Below are 23,348 nucleotides of genomic sequence, written 5' to 3' on the forward strand. Positions count from 1 at the left end.
AGTATAATTGATGGTGTGTGTTTTGTAGTGTTGAATTTGATGAAACTGGGATTTATTTCAATTATATACTATTGTGTAGTTGAATATCCTGCCAGTATTATTTAACGCTGCGGTCTTTAACTATTTTTTTTTAAAATTATATTTGCTAAAATTGTCATTATGATCTGACAGTAGAATAAGATACAGGTCAGCTGTGTCCACCCAGTGGCCCTAATTTGATTTGCAAGGATCCACCGCTACCGGCTCAATACAACCAATCACAGCCAAGCAGAGTGTCTGAGAAATGTCAGTCACTGTCATGCGTACACTGCTGGCAGCCCCACCCCCCCCACTATGTACTGCCATTGTTTACAGCCCAAACTGTAAACAATGGCAGAGAACAGACAACAACAGAGCCAAAAAATGCCCCACCATTGCCCACGTCAAAGAAACGCAGTGTAAACAGACAGAATATGACAGAGCCAGAGAGAAAACCAGGATAAATATCAGAGCTTCATTTCAGAGGTTTAGTGAGCTGCAGGATTTGTAAGGACTCAAGAGTAAAGCAGTGTTTGCTGCTTTTCTGCTGGACAAGTAAGGACCCCTGTTTGATATATGTTTCATTCTGTGCTTTAACCACAAGGCTACGGTGGCAGCGGTCACAGTAATACACACAATAGTGCAATGTTGCAGTCAAGCTACGTAGCTTGTTGCTTGTGGCAGTGGGGTGTGGTTAAGGTGCCAGCTGCTGGAGGAGAGGGAGGAGTGGCTCAGCTGGTGATCAGACAGCTGGACAGAATCAGGTAATCGGTCAGCTATATTAGCACGCTTATATCCTGGTTCTGCTCAGTTAAAGATGCAGTCTGGAGTTTTGAGAAAAAAGGGAATTTAGCCAGAAAATGTAAGTCTTAACTTATCCTACGGAAATACTTAATGTATACATAATGTATTTGTTGATTAAATTTGTATTATTAATTAGGATCTCAGATAAACTAAATATTATCTAAAGCAGAGACAGAGTTGAGGTACTTGGTTCCACTGTCGAAGCAACCTAAAATTGAACATTTTTCTGAGGACCTCTCTAAAACCCTGAAAGAAGCATTACACACAGCCTCAGACACACACACACACACACACACAGTTATGTGTGCCCAAGATGGAGTGAATTCAATAAAAAAATAAGACTCAGACAACGGAAGGGCCAGAGACGGCACTGAAGTAATTGTCCACTGGCAAGCTTATACCAGCAGTGTCTTCTCAGCCAGTCAATTTGTAGTTCAACCAAATACAATTTTTTAAAATTTATGTTTGTGTGAGCTCCTCTTTTGTTAAAAAAGCAAGAACCAACTTTTTAAAAAAAAAAAATGCCCTCAGACTTGGAGGCACTGAGTCTCATTCAGGCTGCTTCACACTTGGCCTCAAAAAGTTGCAGTGCATGCTGAATAAAATGGCCTAGCGGAGCAAACACAGCTGTGTCATCTGCAAAAAGCAGAAGCAACTACAAAGTTCCCACAACAGACACTCTTCTGACCATAGCAACCAGGATTAAAAACAGCAACCTTGGAGTCCAGCACCCACTAAGAATTTGTTTGGGTCAAGAATAAAGACCTAGCTTTCACAAGTTCAGCTCAGACAGGCCGTTCCTCCCAATAATGCTCCTCCAGGTTTCCCCCACCGTTCCCCCAGCAGAGGAGCAGAAACCATTATAAGCCTGACTAATATTTGTTATTGTTTTTCAAACTCCACCAAATGGGTCAAGTAACCATACAGTTTTACACTTAACTGCACTTTCTTGGGTGCTCCATGCAAAGTAGAAATAGAAATACAGCATGAATAAAAACAAGAGATAAAGATGAAGATACAAATAAAATATTAAAGTAGACAATAATGAAATAAAATAAAGTCAAATAATATAATAAAGTAGACAATAAAATAGAAATATTATATAATAAAGTAGACAGTCTGGAAAGATATACAATACAATATGCAGTGAGATAATATATACACTATACAGAGAAATAGTTGTATTGTTAAATTACAGTTTTGCTTTTTTTCATATATATATATATAAAAAGTCCAATCAACTGAGGGAGGAGTTGTACAGTTTAATGGTCACAGGCAGGAATGACTTCCTGTGGCGCTCAGTGGTGCATTTAGGAGCAATCAGTCTCTCGCTGAAGGTGCTCCTCTGTTTGACCAGAGCTTTGTGGAGAAGGTGCGAGCCATGCAGCAGTATCGCCCGCACCTTCGACAGCTGACACTGCGCACTGCTGTCAGTGTCCAGCTCCACCCCGACAATGTCACTGGCCTTCCTGATCAGCTTGTTGAGTCTGTTGGCATCTGCCACTCTCAGTCTGCTGCCGCAGCACACAGCAGCAAGTAGAATAGAACTGGCAATCACAGAGTCATGAAACATCCTCAGCATAGTCCGGCAGATGTTAAAGGAGCGGAGCCTCCTCAGAAAATAGAGGTGGCTCTGTCCCTTCTTGTAGAGGTATTCGTTGTTCTTTTTCCAGTCCAGTTTATTGTCGATGCACACCCCCAGATATTTGTAGAGTTTAACATGTCCACAATATGCCCCAGGATGGAAACTGAGGTCACTGGTGTTCTGGTTCTCCTCAGATCTACCACCAGCTTTGGTCATTGCTGTGTTGTTACTCATATATTGTCCTGAGCAATACACTTGGCAAATTCAAAGTCTATCTGATGAACAGCTTTCCAGATTTTGGAAGCTCACACAGACAGCCAGAGATTCCTTGCTTTATAGGTAGCTTACATAGCAGCAGCAGCAGCAGCAGCAGGTGTATAGGTGGAATAACGATGTGTGTAGTCACACTCCATGGTTACTAAACTTACATGTATTTACAGTATTTGCAAAAGAGGACATTTCCTATTTTTGAGACTGTTTGAAATGTCTTTTTAATACATGCAAGCTAAAACATTTTTTTTTTCTCTTTTAGCTTATTATGATTAGGATTTATTTTTTTAAAATAATTTGTGTATCAGTGTGCTGCATCTTACTCACTGGATCGTTTCCTTGGTTGATTGACCTCGGCTCTTGGGGTCCCAGATTAGCAAGATCCCGCCAAACTTGTTTTCCCAGTATGGTAATTTCTGCTCGTGTTACTGCTGTCAAAATTCAAATCAGTCCGCCATGAACAAAACATGTTGCCGCGAGTGATTCCTCTCCGCACACATCTACACACATGGACTGGGGGGCACTGGGAAGCCAGACTGAGCCTTTCCCTCCCCAGCAGGCTCATCATTCATTTTCGGAAATTTTGAAAAAAAAAAAAAAGAAACAACATTTTTAGAATGATATTGCTTTTGCTGTCCCCATCAATCAATGGTTATCAAACTAGCGTTTTCTCCCCCTCTCGGCTCGAATATTGTTTAATCAATGTAACGTCACGGTGCTGAGAGGCTCAGGCTGCACTGGGAACTACAGATGAAACAGGTTAGTATTTGCATTGTACTGCTTGGGGTACGATATGATTTATGGAATATAGCCTGTGCAGGGCACAGTGTTGGAAATGTCTTCTCTCATTTAAAGGCAAACCTCGAAAACAAACAATACGTGATTGCCACTTACTTCTATTTGAGGGACTGAAAACAGATTTTCATCGGGAACGGGTTTCTCATTAGCATAGAAATGAATATGATGACAGATAATGAATATATGCCTCTTGATGCTTCACAGCCACCCCAGAATGATCAAGAGGAGAGGCAGGGGGGAAAAAAAAAATAAAAAAAAAGATTTGCAATTTTTTTTTTTTTTTTTTTTTTACCGAAGTGGATGTGTGAATATTAGCATATTGTGAGAGAGAGAGGGATGGTTCTTTTGAAAGCAGGCAGAGTGGTGGAGAGTAGGGGACAAAGTCAAGGTCAGGTTTAGATAGAGAACAGCCTCCCTGTAACTCTCCAACCACTCTCTCTCGCTCTCTCTCTCTCTCACACACACACACACACACACACACACACACACACACTCTCCCTGTCACGCCTGCCCAGCTCTTTGGCCGTGGAATGAGGTGTCACATTTGGTTGCCTGGGGTAAGATAAGCTCATTATTAGTTTCTAGCCTGCAGATAAACTGACAGAAACAGATTCCTGAATATGCAGTTCATTCTGTTCAATCAGCAGGCTACATGTGTTGTTAGTGTTTGATTCAGTGGGAGTGTAAATCGCTTTAACTTTCCTTTTTTCAATCATACATTAATGTTGCCTCAAAGGAGATATCAAGGTAAATAATACATACACCTGGCTGTAAAACTGAACTGCATTGGCAGAGCTCAATGCACACACACACACACACACACACACACACACACACACACACACACACACACACACACACACACACACACACACACAAGCGTGCGCACTCACTCACTCACTCTTTCTCTCTCTCATACACACACATACACACACACACACACACACACACACACACTGTAGGACTCAGGACTGAATAGATGGTTTTCTTTTGTATCAAAGATGTTAATGGATGTTAATGTTGATGAAATATTCAGCACAGCCTTCATACTGTTGTCCTCTGACTCTAAACATGAGCTGGTTTTCAGCATTTCAAAACAGCCAAAAAGTCAACAAGTCAGTTCAAATCACTGTGTAAGTGCTTCAAAGCATCAGCATACTTCTATCTACTGCGTGTGGTGTTGTTATTACCTAATGTTTAATTAAAATATCAAGTTGTGTTTTTTAATCTGACATCCAAGGTTTGAAATGAAAATGAAAAGAACAAATTGGCAGATATAACAAGTTGCTTAAATAGCAGCACATCATCTATGAAATTTCAATTGTCCACGTATACTATACTGTAAAAAAAAAAAAAAAAAAAAAAAGAACAAACAGGAAAACGCTGGTAGCTGTGGTTACCAGAGAATTCATGTAAAAAATACAGCAGCACAGTAGATAATTTCACTGACAAAATATGTATATTGATTTACAGCGAATGAAATCACGGCTGTATCACATTAAAAAAAAACTGTCTACAAAAAAATGTGTTAATTTCGCATAATGGTGTTGTACATAAATAGACCATTTCCTGTACTTTTTTTTTTACATGTAATAATTGCTTATTGTGCATCTGCAAATGGTAAAATTATCAGGGAAATATCAAATAAAAAAATAATTTAAACTGGTAGAACAACAGTAAGTAACAGTAATAATCAAGTTATAATGTAACATTTAAACCTGTAAAATTATTACTTCTACGCCTACACAAAACATGCAAAAAAGACATCTCGAGAAAAGACGAGAGGAAAATGTAACAACCATCGTCAATAGTTGTAAACAACTGGATGCATTCATTTTCAACATATACAACATGCAAAAAAGGTACATTTGTTAAGGTATTTTTTGCAGTAAAAACAGTTCTAATTGAATAAATGCAAGATAGGTAAGTTTTATACCATACTGTGGAACATTCCTGCAAAACAAGAACATCTTCATGAAACAAGCAGGTGGTGGACCCTCTACAAGAAAAAGTTACCATGTGCACCATTAAGACTTTAACACGAAAATTACAAATTGTGCCTTAATTACCATAATACACACTGTGAATTCAACAAAGTGAAAACTAACAGTGCCTCTTCTCAAACAACCAGTCAGAGTCAACAGAGAGAGTCCATATTTAGGCTTAACGCCACTCATGATCAGAGAGTTCCTGAATCAGGGTGAGGACTCGAGGGTTAACATTGAGACGACGCTTCGAGTTTTAATTCTCCTCATTGGTTCCTTTGTCTGGGTTTATCGAGAAAGAAACACCTATAGAATAAAAGCATATTAAAGCATATTAAGCATTTAAATGTATCAGTTAAAAAAAAAAAAAAAAAAAAAAAAAGACTACAAGAATATATGTGTATATAAAAACAGTCTGAAAACTCAGGCCACACCCAGAGTCAAGGCCGAGAGTCAGATGCAGACTAAGACCTGTCTAGAGTCCGACATGTATCGTCTACATAGAAGAACATGGACTCCTCCTCCTCATCAAAGTAGCTGAGCAGAAGCAGGAGCATCTCTTTCAAACATCATCTGAAGCCTTGCATATGTCTGAGAGAACTTCTTGCTCTTGTAGACACAAACTGTGGTCATGTAGTTGAGAAGCCTTTTTCACTTCAAATCCTAATTTCGTGTGAATGTCTCTTTGAGGTCAATACCAGTGAATTCCATGAAGTGGACTGACATGCCAAGTTCATCAAACCAAAACGACCACTTCCTCTCTAAGGCTTTTGATACTTTTTCCCTGGTTGACATGTTGATGCTGTGTGTAAAAAGTGTACTTCATCAGACATTTTACCTCCTCTGGATTGGCATCAGGGTGCTGGCACATCACCTTGAGTTTTTCCATCTTTTGCTGCTGGCGCTTGAGTTTCTTCATGGGGCAGAAATTTTACATTCCAATTAATGCATCTGTCTTGTGTGGTGGTGTGTGGTGTTTTTACTTACATTTCCGTTTCCACACAGAAAGAAGCTTTCTGGCTTGTACTGGTCTTAATGCTGTCATCAAATCAGCCTCTGTTACAAAGCGTTGATCGTCACACGTCTCGACTCCAATAGACCGTAAGTGCTCTTCCAGGATGTTTTTGTTTACTGCGTGAAGTTCTGGTAGGACTTCCATAATGTTGACATCTAGGAAGGTTCACTCTGAGTCAATCATATTTGCACTGAAGAAAAAAATGCCACCTTCAAACAGAACAGAAAAAAAATATACAGTACATACACTTAACAGAGCAGGGACATGTATCAGGTAGCACTTATATTAATTTCAAACTATTTACACTGAAAAGTAAGTGAGCTTTAGTTGGACTTTATTTTGCCACAATACTGCGTTTTAGTGGAATGACTTGGTATCCATCAACAATGTATCATACCAAAGGATAGAACTCGGGCAGGTCATCAGTGTTGATACACTGTAACCTGAGACTGTCCTTTGTCACATAATACAGACGGTATTCTGAGAGGAAGATGCCTTTGTGGATATCCATCAAAACATACCCAGATGTGCCATTTTGAGTCAAGATGAGTGGAAGTTCACCGAACTCCATATACTCATCATTTCTGTACACAACAAGCTGTCATTTTTCATATGCAGTGCCCTTGAACTGAAACTGTAACTGTGGTATTGCTTTCTGAAAAGGCTAACTCCCTGACTCAGTGTTTAATAGTGTCACTGTAGAGGTTGGGATAAAACGCACAGCTGTCCTTCACTTGCAGTAGTTTACTGCATTCTTGCTTAGCTAAAAGATATGCCTGATACATCCGATGATGCTCTGACAAAGTTTGACCTTTAAAATAACTGTGTTTAAACCTAAACCTTTGAAACCTAAGCGCCCACAACCTTATCAAATTTCAACAACAGTGCTGAATAATGGTGCAAAAAGTGATGCTTGGGTTTAAGTTGAATTTCAGGAAACAACATCTTTCCCAACTCCGAATATTCTTGGATCAAAAAATATGTTATCTGGGACAAGGAAATGTTCTGAGTACAAATACTATCCACCATGTCTTTTAGCTGGAGCGCTAACTGCCACACTTCATCCTCATGGTTTTGCACTTTGTCACCAATCAAAACTGGTAGTAATCTCAAAAGGTTCCACTTTTGAATGGCTTGCCCTAATAACTTGGCTCCGTCAGGGTTGAGAGCACATGGCTTTGTGAGTGCTTCAGATCCCTTGTACTTAACCTGTTTGATGCGCCTGTTTAAGGGTGAGTATGTGAACCATTTTTTTCTCTTATTACAAAGTTCTTCAGGTACAGTGCTAGATCATATGACAAGACTCCTTCAAAGAGGTCATGACCTAAACAAGGCGGGAGACCAGGCTGGGATAGACTCAAGGGTATTAAAGATAGAGTTCACCTTTATTCCTCTGATGCCTTGGATGTTTTCAGCTGGAGATCAGCAACAGCCACGTCATACATCTCTGGGCTGCGTGGAGGACCACAGGCATTCAGATCAGCTCAAACTGACTTCTTGTGATTTCACAGTACCTGCAAAAATATTGAGAGCGGCTGAAGTTCTCTGTAAACCCACCTATGCAGTGAGAACCCAAGTTATGCCCAGCAATGCAGCAAAGACCCCCTTTTACTGTTTCTCCATCTACATTTATTCCATCTGTCTCCAAGGATTTCAGATCTGCCGACAACTCTGAGAAAACTTTGGCTGCTCCAAAACGCTTAAGGTCATTCTCACCACACAACAAGACTAAAAACATATTATCAGTATTTGAACGCAAACGAATGGGTAAATTTGCCAATGAAAGATAGACTGCAAGAACTTTGTGCGTCTCTTTAGCAGAACCCAGGGGATTCACAATTTCAAATGAATCTTGGCACAAAATCAGTTTGAGGCTTTCAGGGTTTTCATTAAAGAACAGGTGACATTGGAAATGTTGTCCATCATATAAATCCATAAAAACCTCTACATCAGAATCCACACACTGTTCTGACTGTGTATTCCTCCATAAATTTGACTGTAAAAAACTCTTCTGAGTTTCTGCCACTGGTATGTAGAAGCACATTTTCGGATGTTTTCATCCATTCCCAGTGCCACTTTTTGGGGTTCCGTGTATTTAAACATTTTTGTGAATTTCTTATTTCTGGAGTATGTTGTTCTTTATTGTCCCTGATGACAGGCAGAGAACAAATCTGACTCTTTAATGCATAAGATTGACTATCATTCTCTGCCATATCACTGGCTGCACTAGCTCTTGGCATGGCTTCATGTGTGTTTTCTGAGTCATCTGTATTGGCAATGACATTTGGGGGCTGAGGGTGAGTTTCCCTGTACGTGTCATCAATACCATCAGGAGAGCATGCTTTATGCTTCCTACACATGTGAGGAGTAAATGATGATTTTTTTTTGTAAACACATGCTTACAACCACTTACTGGACGTGACACAGACCTGCCCTCTCCAATATGACCATTTAAGTGTGACACTAGCTCTTTCACCGTGTGAAAATTGCTGGCACATAATGAAACTGCGCATTTTAAATCTGCAACAGCTTTAGGAGCAGCTTGCGGTGCAGGTGCATTGTGCACATGATAAAAATGGTCCTTGAAAGCTGATTAAGTGGTAAATGTTTGACTACAATTGGCGTCAACACATTTGAAAAGACAACGAGGCTCATTTCTATGCACTCTGCGATGTAGTATATACTCTCTCAATTTATCCAATTTCTTTTTACAAAAGATGCACTTTTTTTCAAGCATTTGCAGGTGCTTTTCAGCAAAGCTAAGTTATCACGCATTGATCTAGCTACTACTAGTTTTAGCAGGCTAGCTAAATATTGACTGGTGCTTGCTTACACCATGTGCTTTCAGCACACATTTTCACTGGATCTCGCGAAAAAGGAAATATGAAGTTATTGTGCAAGCTATCAATTTTCCGACTGAACAGCTGACTCAGTGCACAATGAGAGAGTACAAGTCAGTGGTTGGAGGAGGCATTGTTTGATTGTTTAGCCTGTGATAATGATACAATGCTCAAATTATTATTATTTTTTAAAAAATATGTAAATATAAAACCAGTAAGCTAAGTATTGCATTAAAGACTAAAAGAAACATAAAGCATACAAGGATTATGGTTAGAACTGAACAGACTTGTTACTTTCAATAATTTTAATTCCTTATACACACTCTATAAATACAGTGGGCTTCAAATAAATCATAAATCGATGCTAGCAGAGGCGCTGTTTGGTTTGTTTAGCCTGTGATAATGACACACCAATCTGTCAAAAACCAGTAGGCTAAGTATTACATTAAAATTTAAAGACTAGAAGAAACATAGGCCTAAGACATACAAGGTCATGACTGAACAGAAGTGTTGCTTTGCATATATCAGTCATTTTAATTTCATATACACACACTCTACAATAGGCTACAAAGAGCCTAAATTATAAAAACTATGTTATTATAATTGTATATATTTATATATAAATAGATAATGACATTTGTTATGAAAACATTTTTATTACCTCAATTTGCATCGTTTCATCAATCATGTTAAAAGTACAGAATAAACTTGTAAAGTGACTTACATATGTTTTGTATTTTTAAAAACAACTGACTAAAACAGTAGTTTTTACAACATTTGTATGTCAAATTTACAAAATTGTTTTGTTTATAGTATTTCCGTTTTTGTTACCGATATTTGTAGTTTTAACAAATGCATTTGATTATGATCACATATTGTTGTTGTAAATATAATATATAATATACCCTTTAATAGTTTACAAAAGTTCACCGTGATTTAAACACAAAAAATATATGTTTTTGGATTTACAATACTTTTCCGCCCTCGCATCTGGTCCGGGACGTCCACACCTCACTCTGTGTTTTTATAGTACATCACAGACTCAGGTGTGGGCACCTTTAGTGGGGCAAAGGCAAAACCAGTGTGCACGGTGCTCAGGATGCAGACATTGTTCCTCGGCACTCTGACTGTGGGTCAGACTGCAGTCTCACATCACAGACTACATTCCATAAGCAGTCCAAGATTCATATGTGCAAAGCCTGGCCACACAGCAGAAATGTACTGTGGGAAATGGCATAACAATTATGGAAAATATCAATTAGATGTATTATTTTGTTTTGTTTTCCTTATCTATATATTTTTATAGGACACTAAACACCAGTTTTCAATGTTTGGTGCATAAAGAAAAAACAAAATATTGACTCATTTTTCAGTTTTTCATTTGCCAGAATAAATTGAATAATTGAATGCTCAGATGATACATGGACCTGACTCAGTCTGGATGGTATTTCATCAGTGTCAAAGCTAAATAAAATGGAAACTGCTTGAAAATAATCTTGGAGGCAGGTGAACACGTTGCTGAACAGGGTTGTGGAAGCAGTCAAGACTCTCAGTAGACGGAGCAAAAATAGGACATCCTCATTTTGTATCTATTTGCATACAGATGATACCTACATATGTCACAACAAGGAACACTCTCAATTATACCAGGTCTGTTTGCACCGCTTAAAGGGCCAGTGACTAACAAGCCCAACTGAAGACTCTCATGGTATAATACCTGCTTAAATACACTGTGGGAACATGTCTATGCTTTAGGATTATTAAACAGTGGAAGTGGTTCCTGCATGGGATCCATCACACTGACTGTGGCTGTGTTGGCACCGCGGCACAATGAAGCAGATCCCAGTAAAGATTACATATGGATGTGTTGGCCCCATCTCCCACTGTGACAGCTTCAGCTCTCTCATAGGCTCTGTAGGAGAAACACAGCGCCGCCTCACATCTCCCCTCCGCTACCCGCAGAGACTCCCTCACAAACAACATCAAACACACAGACGTTTGCCTCTACCTATCATGTATGCCTCCTTCATGTCAGGGGTAGTGAGACAGGTGGGTAGGGGTGGGGTGATTCATACTGGGACTCTAACCTAATTAATATAGTCACCTGCTGACACAGGGAAAAACAGGAGGGAAGTTATTTCAAGTCTGGTTTGGTTATCCATGCTGAGTGATTCAATTACTCCTGTGCATTTTAAAGTATTGTGTACAACCCATCGACTGTATTAAAAAGTGGACAGAGCAACTTTGACATCAGTCATAGGTTTGTGATTAACCAAACTGAAGCTGTCGCCATCTCGGTGGCACCTGACTCCACCTAACTGCTAGCTAAACAGATATGGAGGAGTGGCGTGGGTGGAGCTGTGGTGGGCCTTGCTAGTTACAGAAGCTGCTCTAGCTAGAGGCTACCAAGCTAGCTAATAATAACAAGCTATCACGCATAAAGATAAGCAAATTTCACCTCACGTCACTCAGATGAGTTTGATCACGGAATGAACTGCCATAATACTTTAACCTCAGGATAGTGAGCAACAACCGGCCCGAAGGGGGTTTGTGGACAGTCAGCAGCAATCAGCAAAGTTGGCACTCACCAGACACTTTTTGCTGACTTGCAGTGTGTTTTCTGTTACCCATTTATTTTCTGTACATCCCTTAAGTAAAGTACATTTCCTGTCCGTTCAGCAGTCAAATTAGACAGTTATAGTACATTATCGCTAATTTGTGCACCTCCTCGGTTTGTGAGAGTGAAGATAACAGAGTTGCTTGTTAAAACACTGGCCCTGTGTTTCTCAGGTCCAGTGTGTAATTCACTGTGCAGAAAGAAATGTCATGTGTCTGATATTAAAAATTCTCTTAAAAGTCACCAACACCACAAATAGGGCTCAGAGATCAAGTCCAGTGACTCAGATTGGTTGATGTGAAGCTGAGCAGACAACTAGCTGTCACTTAAATCGATCCAATCATAATTATGCATAACTTTTAGCCTTCATTTAATGATATAAGAACTCATCCCTGTACAGTTGTCATGAAGGGATGACTTAGGTAAAGAAGAATCAAAAATACTTCAGACTCAAAACTGCATTGGGTTATCACAGCTCTACCTGGCACTGAGTATAACACGGTTGAGGGCAGAACCTTTTATTATTTTTTCTCATCAATTAATCTCACAATTATTTTTTTCTGATTAGTTGATTCATAGAATGACACATTTATCAATTAACATCTCCAACGAGGAGGTTCTGTTTTCACCCATGTCACCCATGGGTTTGTTCATTGTTAAATGCCTGTGGTTGGGTGGATGTTATCTTGTAGTATCTTTGGGTTCTGTGCAAATGTCTCACATCACTGGTGTCACTGATGCTCTAACGATGGTACCAGTGATATTCTGGTGGTTTAATCACCAGCCGTAGAGCCTTCCTGTCCTGGGCCATAATAAACCATTCCAATTTGTGATGTTTCCAGTCAGGATGCTCAAATATCCAGTTGCACAGTGGTATTCAAGCCCAGAATGTATTCCAATCCACTTCATGGTTGAGGTTGTTTTAAATGCATAGCTGAAGTCAACAAACAACATTCTGATGTGGCTGTTCTTATTCTCCAGATGTGTGAAGACTGAGTGGAATCAGTGCAGTCGAGATGGCATCCTATATGGATCCATATCTACAGCTCTTCAGTTGATGCTGACCCAGATAAAGGGACTGATCCTGGATTTTTATTTCACTTTCCTTATAATTTTGTAATATGCCGTGTTTCACCATGTTCATTAATTTTTCAAGAAATAATAAATGGATCAAGTTGAAAAAAAATCTGACAGATTTAGTTGAATGGTATCAATGCCTGAGTACCAAAGAAAACTGTTGGACCGTGGTTGAGAAAAGCACTCTACCAAGGGTCATCCATTGTGTAAGGTTATTTTATTCCTTTAGTAATATAGCAATTTATATCTGCAAAATATATACTTTATCTGTGTTGGGCAAGGAAAATAATTTAACAATTATCTTTGTACCGATACATAGCCGCTTTAAAAGAACATTAAAGTCTAAAAAGGTAGAATAAATACATTATAGGATGCGTGATGTAATGTTTCATTGTCTTAATAGCAGTGATACAGGGATTACTTAAACAGGGGGGTCAATGAGGAAATAAATTGAATCTAGGGCCTTTGGAGAGTGTCAGGTTTAACAAAAATGGCAGGCAAGAACCCAATAGCACGACACAGAAAACAGTTCAGGTGCAGAAACTGTGTTTAATAAGAAGCGGGGATCAAACCAGGTGGTCAGTCGGCATAGCCAGAAAATCCAGTAGAAGCAGGCAAAAGGGAAGGTTCAAAGTCCAAGAAGGCAACGGGTTTAAGTTTCATTTATAGTGTTTCATGTGAATATGTGTGGGCCCACAGGTACATATTGAGTTTTCAGTTGTTTTGAAGGCAAACTGAGCATTTTAAGAGGATCAGGTTTCTTTTATCTTCAAGTATAGAAGACAAAAGGTGTTTTCTTTCAAAGTCAAAAAAGGTGTTTTTGCCTGTAACAGAGGACTTAAAGAGTACCTATTTATTTTTCACCTGTACACAGCAAAATATTTTTGTTTTGAAACTTAACAGAGAAGTAACAATTTTAAAAGAAGCTGTAAATTTAATTTATTCTTTTGCCATTCATTTCATTGAGGAAATATGTTTCCATTTAAATTTGATTAATTCTTGTATAAATAAATACCTGTGAGTGTTTTTTTTTTTTTTTTTTTTGTATTTATAGTACAGTTGTGGTGGTCATTATTAAAGTAACATACATGATTAAAGTTGCATATAAAAAAGTTGTATTTTCCTACCAGGAGCCCAGGCCCAGTCAGATAATTTGTAAATCCTTTATGAAATATACTCAATTGAAAATCATACTAAGACAATATATATAATGTATTATGACATCAGCTTCATAGATTTTTGTAAATTTCTGCTAATTCAGAATTTGCTTGCAGCTGGAACTTTCTACAGGTAAACGGCTTCATTGGTAACAGGTGATGATATAATAATCAGGTATGAAAGGGGCAATGTTTACAGTGTCCCATATTTATGGAATTGCTGTTGTCTGTAATTCTGTGTATGTCTGTGTGTGAACGTTTCCTTGGTAGTTTTCGACCTTGTGACGTATAGAACTGTTTTTCAGCATTTGGGTTCCCATTTTGTTTACTTACAAGAGCATGCACAAATTCGCAGGTGCATCAATTTATGCACACATTACCACTGAACAACAGGTGGTAGTAACATGCCAGAGTCTACCACAGTGCACCATGAAAGGAAGAAGAGTGCCTAACCAAACTGTGACTGTATGACAAAGGTCTGGTGCAGATGTCACTGATACTCATTATTGTTGATTGGAATGGTGATGTTTGTTTTGGAGTTGGCAATGGATCTATTATGATATGATGTGTTGACTTAATTCACCATCTCTGATCTTCATCATCTACCAGCAGCAGAATGTTATTTCTGTATTATTTATACAGTATAAAGATGTGTATTTAATTGCTGGAGATATTTTATGAAAGTAAAACAAGAAAGAAAAACATATTTTATTATTATCCATCTAATTATGTTTTTCACAGAACATCTAAAGGATGTGACATGGAACCCAGCGTCAACTCTTCATTCTAGCTTGATCATTTATTCATAGGGTGATTTATTATTCTGATCAGGATGTCTTTCTTGTGCTTTGTGAAGTATTTCACTTTGTCTCTATGTCCCACAGTCAGCCGAAATGAAAGCTAACAGGATGCTGAGGTGTATTGATCAAACCCCCCCTTTAGGAGAGGAAAAGAGAAACTTTTTGACATGATCCACAAAGAGGTTCAGTGGGTGGACCATAAAACAGCCTTCGTAAATCCATGACCTTGGACCTCTAACTTTCATGACCGTGAGATTTATACCATTTTCCTCATCATTTCTCATCAGCCTTTGGTGTTTTCTTTACTCTCCTCAGTGCTGTTTGCTTTACTTCAGCCGGTATTGTGATGACCTCTGACATCTTGACGGCACCTGACTGTGATGCTGATGTCAAAATAGGGCATCTCCCTGCAAGCGCTCCGGCCAACAAAGACAAAAGCTCTCCTATTGGTGCAGGAATCATTAATGTTTCAGAATAGTGTTTTTGTTCATACAATAGATTGCTCTCAGCGTTGCTTCCTGCCCGCACGGCTGCACCTGATGAGCTACTGCGGAGTTTTTTATTGCAGCTCATCTGAACTTTGTAGTGGAATGGAGCCTGCTGGAGATGCTGAAATCATCTCCCACTGGGTAGACATTTTCACCTTGAATGCCTGCTATCTTTTTCTCTCTCAAACACAAATAGCCACACAGACATACATATAAAAGCAACAACATGAAAATGCTTTATTGAAACGAGGACAGGAGATGGACATTGAAATATAAAACAAAAAAATCAAAAAGTTGTATGTTGTAAAAAGGACTCCTTAAAGCAACTGTATGTGATGATTACTTTATAATAACTTAAAAACCACAATGGCTAAAGTTAATGGGGAAATGTGGGATTTTTTTCTGTTGAATAGTAATAGTAGCCACTTCCTGTGGTCTAATATCATGCAGAATAAGTGACATGGAATCAGTCCACTGGTGTGAGTGCAAAAGTGGTTACCTATCTGTAGTGTCAACCTTTTGATAGACTAGTGTCATGTCCGTGGTGTATCCTGCCAAATACCCAATGCATGCTAAGAAGCATTAGCCTTCCAATCACAAACATCATAGGCAGTTTAGGAGAATGATACTCATATTAGAGTCCAGCTGTGTTTTAACATCTTACCTGTTCAGATGAGCTGGGTTACATTGCCTGTTTGGTTCAGTTCATTTTAGCTGCTGTTAAAGCTCTCAGGCAAACTCTGGTGTGAACTCAACAACTGGAGTGAGACAGAGTGAAAGGAGGATCTCAGTGTTCTTTCAAGAGACATCTGATGTGGTTAGTTTGTGATGCAAACACAAACCAGACCAACCACTGGACTGTGAAAACTCAGCCAAGTCTCACACAAGGGAGTAAATAGTCCTACCAGTTCTGTCAGGGTGAGTGTGATCATTTGTCTCGCCGATGCACAACAGAGGGGAGCCAGGACGACTGTAGTATAAAAAGCAAGAAAGCCCATGTCAGGATGAGGTCAGGATGGTGAGGTAGTTCAGTCATGATTGAATTCAATTATTTTTGTGGGCTCAAAGATGATAAATAAGCCCATTATTCAGCAAAGTGCTACGTGACTCGGTGTCAGTCACTGTAATTCCCCCATTGGTCTGTGCGGTATTGAGGATGCAGATTGACATTACCAAAAGTGTGCCATGGCTTCATGTTTACAGCTCTTGGTTGGTGTCCACAGACCTAAAATACAAATGTGAAAGCAATCAGGTCTAAAATTAGGAACATGCATGATTGAAAACGCATTCTGGCTGTGACAACAAGACAACGCTTCAGGGATATCAAAATATGAAGACAAGCAAAAAAAAAAAAAAAAAAAGTCCAAGTCCAGTTTTCTTTGGTGTTTTCACTTTTAACAAAGTGGTTTACCTGAAAAGGTTGTTAAATGTTAGATTTTCCTAAACAAGCTAACACAGTGATAATTAAGTCTACCATCACCAGGTAATTCTCTGTATGTTGCAGAGTGACAGCGTTTTCAATTCTGGCACACCAGCAGCAATGTATTTTATCAAACAGCAAAGTGTCATGACTCCTGTTTGTTTTGTCCTTGTATCTGGTTTTTGGTTTTGATTCATGTCCTTTTTTCTATGTCTTGTTGTGTTCTGTGTTTTGGTTTTTCCTTGTCTCGTGTCTCATGTTCTGATTTTTCCATGCCCTCATGTGTCCTTTAAGTTCGCCTGTGTTCTCCCCTCTGGCTCCCTCTGTCTGTTGTCTTGTTCCCTCCTGGTCTGTTCCTCTGTGCTCCTCCCCCTCGTTATCTCACCTGGTTTCCTTCCTCCTCTCTCCTCACCTGTTCCTTGTCATGTCATTAGTGTCTGTGTATTTAGTCTCTGTGTTCCCCTCACTCCTTGTCTGGTCATTGCTTTCTGTTTGCGCTTGTTCCATGCTCCTGTCCCATGCTCATGTTCCATGTTCCTGTTCCATGTTCCTGTTCCATGTTCCATGTTCCTGTTCCATGTTCCTGTCCCGTTTGGTATGTCTTGGTTTTTAGTTTTTTTTTGATTTTGAGTTTTTCATGTTTAAGTTGAACTTTGATTTTTCTTTGTACTTTGTCTTGCTGTTAAGTTGCTACTTTGCCTGGTTGTTTCAGTTGTTACTTTGCTTTGTGTCCTGTTTTGTCTGCCTGGGCTTTTTCTTGTTTTCGGCTTTTGCTTTATTAAAGCTCGCTTTTTGTTTCACTTTATCTTTGACTCCGTGTGTAACTGCATTTGGGTCCAGCTTCCCCTTCCATAGTTTTCCCTTTTACCCTGACCTGACACAAAGATTGGCTTGCCAGAGCTGAAGCAGCCATAACAATGCTACATCAACTGGCAGAAAAATCTAAAAGGCGTCCAGGAAAAGTTTGTGATCCTTTAGATAACAAAGACGGCATTTAGTGGAGGATTTGAAGAGAGCATTCTTGGGGGCGGAGGAGGAAATGTGTTTTGGCATACATCATGTGTCAGTGGTGTTTGTGTAATTACTCTCACTGCCAGAGGAGGGGGACACAAGTCATGCACTACGGGTTTAAATGTTCTAGTACAGCTCTTAACTAATCCTATTTCTGAGCAAACATTAAAATTCTGAAGTGAATGACAAATGTAATGTTAGTACTGTGTTTGTAATGTTTGGTGGGACCACTTCCCTCACTGAACAAAGTCAGTCATGAATGAGTCATACTCTTATACTAGTGTCTATTGACATGTCCGGTTATTATTGTAATCTCCGAACATCAGATTACTGTTAATGGAGTTAATATAGGTAGGTGTTATCTTCAGCATTGTCCACAAAGCAAACATGCTGACTGATGCTGAGGTGAATTAACATAGTGTGTTTGGTCTTGGTCTTCAAAACTTTTTTAAGCTTCAGACTGACTTCCTCCTGTGGCCTTCACCTGTCTGCTTTAAATTCTTAAAATCCACAATAAATAGTCCACACAGCAACCTTAATCATTGCATGTGCTGCCTTCCTGCTTTCTGAGGTTTCCTTTTGGCCATTCCACCAGGACCAATTCCCCTTCCAGTCATCTCTCTCTACTGCCTCTCTGTCATTAAGCTAAGTGGTATTCACTGTGTAATAGCTGCCATGGCAGAAAGCTCATCTCATAAGGAACGAAGACGGCCTCGTCAGGTTCACTATCTGATTCTCTCAGAGGCAACTGGGGCTCACATAATGGCTGTCCTCCCTGATAAACTCATCAGACCTAGCAACTAAAATGACACTAGGTGACCACTTAAGCATTGCTTTGCAAGATGTAATATATTAAATTACAAAAACTACATGTAATATAAATGTTTTGCAGGTTCCAAAGGAGGAAAATATTTTTTTTGTGGCTGTAAATTTAGAATTTGCTCCTGGTTGTTCTTATGTTCAATTACAGTAATACAGGTCCAGCGGTTACATGTATGTGAATCCATTATCTCTAAGTACGAAATTCCGTCTCACTTAGGAAAGGCAAAACTTGTATGAAAACTATAGACAGTTGACAATATTAACACATGATCCACTTTCCTCTGTCATAATGCTCAGGACGGGAGGCTGAAATGTCGGGATAATGTTATGCTTCTGTGTTCCAGGTCCCAAGTTATACAAATGTAGAGAATCTACCATCCTTTCACCACTTGTCAGTTGATCAGCAACTAACAGCGTGATGCATAGTGAAAATCTGTAGATTTTCTGAAATCTGTTTCAATCTCAAAGAACTTACTTATAATAATATGTTATCTGATAATAACATTTGACATATTCCTCGCTAACTTTACAGTTTGATCACAACCAGTGTGTTTCACTTCCAGTCAAAGAAAAATGTGTCCAAGGTATGCATTGATAATTAAGAGGTAGTTTACACCTTTCCTATCGCATCATGTAACATTAACAGTAATAGCTAATAGTAGCTAGGAGGTGCTTTAACAATAAGTGCTGTCTTACTAAAGCTAAAGGGTTAGGTTATTAAACAGGTTGCTACCTTGAAATACGTGAAATGTCCAGATTTTCATGATTTATTGTCGTTTTCAGTTGTGGCTCCATCAGGAGGCGGTGAAATGATTATGATTATGTATACTATGTATGGACACTGCAGTACAAAGGAATTAGTCATTCAAAACTTCTCATTTACTCATCCTTGTGTCCATTTTTTTGTGGTCTGTTGTGTCCAAAGTCGAAACTTAAGTTACATTTCATAATATTGTAGCAGTAAATTGTTTTTATGGTGTTTGTTTGCCGATGTTATCTGATCAATTTAGTATATGTGTTTTTTTCTGTTTTAGTGTGTTTTTCTGTTTGATCACATATCATACAATGTACAACACAGTAAAACTGATTCTCTCCATTTAACCCATCCCAAGGAAGCAGTGGGCAACATACACACCAGTGACTGAAGAATCAACCTAATGTATTTGTGGGGTAATTGTAGGGCATTTGTGCACTGTAATCTTACAATTTCAGTTCACACTAGAGTACATTATAACTACTGACCTTCTAATCAATGAAACACAAACTTTCTCATTTTGTTATATTGTGTAATCATGTGGTGGTTTTGTGTTTAAAATCAGTTTAGGTAATTGAACACACTCAAACATTTAGCAGGTAGCATTAAATCATTGTACTGGAAACATACACAAGGTGGGAGGGTGTGAAAGGTAGGAAACCAGACAGCAGAGGAGAGAACAAGGATATTCAAATTCTAGATTTAACACATACTCCCCCTGCAAATGAAAAGATTTCGGAATTCACATTTGTAAAATTGAGGTGGTGCTGAGGCGAGTGAAATTAGTGTGGCTTCAATCTTGTGTCTCGTTTAGACTTTCGCCGATCATTGTCAAGGGCAGGTGTACAATTGTCCTTCTTATTCATGTGTATGTGGCTTTCCTCTTTCAGCTCTAAATCACTGCTTTCATGGCTCTGCTCAGCTACTTGTGAGGCAGTCCATTTGTGGGAAATAAGTCATTCTACCACTCTCCTCTTTCTCTGATTTGAGCGAAGGAATTCACACAACACAGCTACCGGTTGAATAACAATTGGCAAACAACTGTGCTGGCTTGCTATTGCGTTTGTGTGCAAGTGTGTGTCTGTAGGTATGGGAGACACAGAGTCAGGGACAGGTATGATAAGTGATGGATGTTAACAATGATACATCACCTTAGTGCTGTTATCCTGGCAGGTTTGTTTTTGCAGATTTTCATCAAGGTATCCTCTCTGACCTCAACAGTGGGTGTTTATTAATTACTTTAAGTTAATTAATCCATTAGTGCCTTTCCACATGTGTGTATGTATGTGAATTTGTGCAATGACCGTGGATCTTCACACATTATGTCCATGTACATATACAGCAGGTCCACTGATTATTTTTCCACTGCTGTAAATATCTGCTAATTAAGACTGATGAACTAATTGGCACTCTTGTAAACAATTGGTTTGTTTGAGCAACGGTTGTACAGAATTTAAAGACCCTCTGTCAACCTCATTTAAGAAGTAACTCGCTGATCTGCGGTCTACCTGGAATGTTAATCATCCCACAGAGACTCCCTCTGTTGGCATACAGCCTTGCTGCTGTTATGCACATCGCAACAAACAGACAATTATTCAGAGGAAACACCATCAATCACTGCAGGGACTTTATTTTTACAACACCTGTGGCTCGGGAGGAAGAGTAGGTCATCTGCCATATTGGAAAGTTGATGGTTTGATTCCCAGCTCCTTTGGTTTGAAGGGTTCTTTGGCTAGATACTGAACCCCAAATAGCTCTTGATGGCTGCACCATCAGTCTGTGGTTATAGGTTAGTGTAGAAATATCACAGAGCACTTTTATAGAAAGCGCTGCATCACTCATGAAAAGCAGATCTGCACCTGATATGACAGCCTCTGGCATTCATATGTATTAAGATACGGTATATTTGAATTGGTGGATGTGGCAAGCATTGTAAAGGGCTCTGAGTAGAGACGTGAATACAGTCAATTTACCATAACTAAAGATATATAATATGTGAGATTAAAAATGGTTAAACCTTTATTATGTTGAGCTAAGAGCAAGTTGGGTTTTGTTCAAGGTAACAATGTGTTTCATTTGGCAGCCTGTCTGTAGCTTCAAGGAGACTTTCAGAGGATGAGGAAAGAAGTCACACTAAACTCTACAAGAATAAAACTAAAACATTACATAAACATTTGTCATGTCAGGTGGGTGTTCATCAGCAATGGTGACTGTTCAACTGTTTACTGTGGGATTATTTATGTTTAGTTGCATCAACCCAAACAGCCAGGTCATGTTACTGTGCATTAGACATAAGACAGTGAGCAACTTCATGCACTGTGTGTGTGTGTGTGTGTGTGTGTGTGTGTGTGTGTGTGTGTGTGTGTGTGTTTGATTTTATGTCAACCTCTGACTAAACTCAGTACTCAACAGCATACAATGACATTTTAGACCAACAGTTCACATTATTTTGGCTTGCACTGTGATGATAAAAAACCTAAGCCTGTGTCATGGAATCTCAATGCATGTGCACTCGTTTTAGGGGCACCACCTCCAAAGAGGAAAAATCAAATCAAACCAATAATTTATTTTGTTTCCAGTTAATCGAACTTTATTTGTTTAACGCCAATTCACAGCAAATAATATCTCGGTCATCAGAGAAGGAACCGAGGTGTTAGAAAAGGTGAGAGAAAGAGAAGGGGAGGGATGGAGGGAGGGAGAGGGGAGAAGCTGTGGGAGAGACAGTAGACAGAGAGACAAAGAAATAGAGCCAAAATAGCGGTCACGATCTCTTGGAAGGTGACGTCATGGAGTGTTCCGTCTAAGGACTACAAAACTACTTGTAGTCGTGTCTTCCTTAATCCAGCTCGCTTCCTCTGCGTGGATTAAAGGTGGTTGTAGCTTCCTGCGTTGGCTGTTAAAACAGCGTAGTCGACATGGGCATTAAGAAAAGAGGCAAAGCAGGTGTGAGATGGGAGTTGTCAAACCTGGAGGAACTGTGTGAAGCAGGTGTTAGGGTCGGTGCACTGAATGCTTCCTCATTTTGGAGACTCTAGGAACCACAAGTTACCCTGCATCCTGAGAGTGCAGTGTCCAGGTGGGGTAATAGGGTACTATTAGGTCCTTAAGATTTGCCATTGCCTGGTCATTACGTATTGAGTATGTGAGGATTTTAAATTCGCTTATAGATTTTATAGGAAGCCAGTGCAGAGAAGCTAAGAAGGGAGAAATATGTTCTTTAATGTTGATGAAGGTTTTCAGTTCATGGTAATTCTAAGTGCTATATTGTAGGTAACTGGACTTCAAATTACAACATATTTCACCTCTCATCCAAGAAGCTTCTTCAGTTCCAACTAACTGGAGGGATAATTGCAGGTATTTACACTTAAGGATAGGCTATATGCGTGAACTAAGGTGTGTGGTTGCCTCAGCCTGAAGATATATTTTTTTTGTTACAACATAAATTAGATAATTAATGTCCCACAATTTAATTGTCAAGCGATTAAAAATCTAAGCATGTTAAAAATGGTTAGCAGTTGCTAAAAAGTGTCTAAATGAGACTACAGAGGTTGTCAGGTACATTAAACGTCATCACAGTGAACAACACTCATAAACTCACTAATCTGTCTTTAAAGGCCAACTTTAGTCAATTATTCTACATCTAACACATGAATATGCTTTCATCTAAACCATTCCATTGTTCCAAGATTCCAGGATTGTCCTGTATTTGGCTCTGTCCATCTTCACATCAACTCTGACCGGCTTCCCTGTCACTGCTGAAGAAAAGCATCCCCACAGCATGATGCTGCCACCACCAAGTTTCACGGTGGGGATGGTGTGTTCAGGGTATTATGCAGTATTAGTTTTACATTTAAGCCAAACACTTCAGTTTTGGTCTCATCTGACCA

At 39.2% G+C, this 23,348-nt stretch overlaps 1 long non-coding RNA gene across 3 annotated transcripts; it reads right to left on the reverse strand.

Annotated features, from left to right (window-relative positions):
• Positions 1-6,453: 6,453 nt before the first annotated feature.
• Positions 6,454-17,411, reverse strand: LOC119006453. 3 transcript variants are annotated; one of them, XR_005070798.1, is made up of 6 exons: positions 17,260-17,411; positions 16,628-16,679; positions 16,360-16,424; positions 16,119-16,212; positions 7,859-7,989; positions 6,454-6,684 (listed from the first exon to the last, which is right to left on the reverse strand). It is a non-coding gene; the product is annotated as an uncharacterized LOC119006453 (long non-coding RNA). The 3 variants fall into 3 exon arrangements; XR_005070799.1 differs by lacking the exons at positions 6,454-6,684; positions 7,859-7,989 and adding an exon at positions 15,715-16,005; XR_005070797.1 differs by lacking the exons at positions 6,454-6,684; positions 7,859-7,989 and having other exon boundaries at positions 15,715-16,212.
• Between the last annotated feature and the right edge of the window lie 5,937 nt (positions 17,412-23,348).

Source organism: Acanthopagrus latus, chromosome 17 (assembly GCF_904848185.1).
Source record: "Acanthopagrus latus isolate v.2019 chromosome 17, fAcaLat1.1, whole genome shotgun sequence".
NCBI lineage: Eukaryota > Metazoa > Chordata > Actinopteri > Spariformes > Sparidae > Acanthopagrus > Acanthopagrus latus.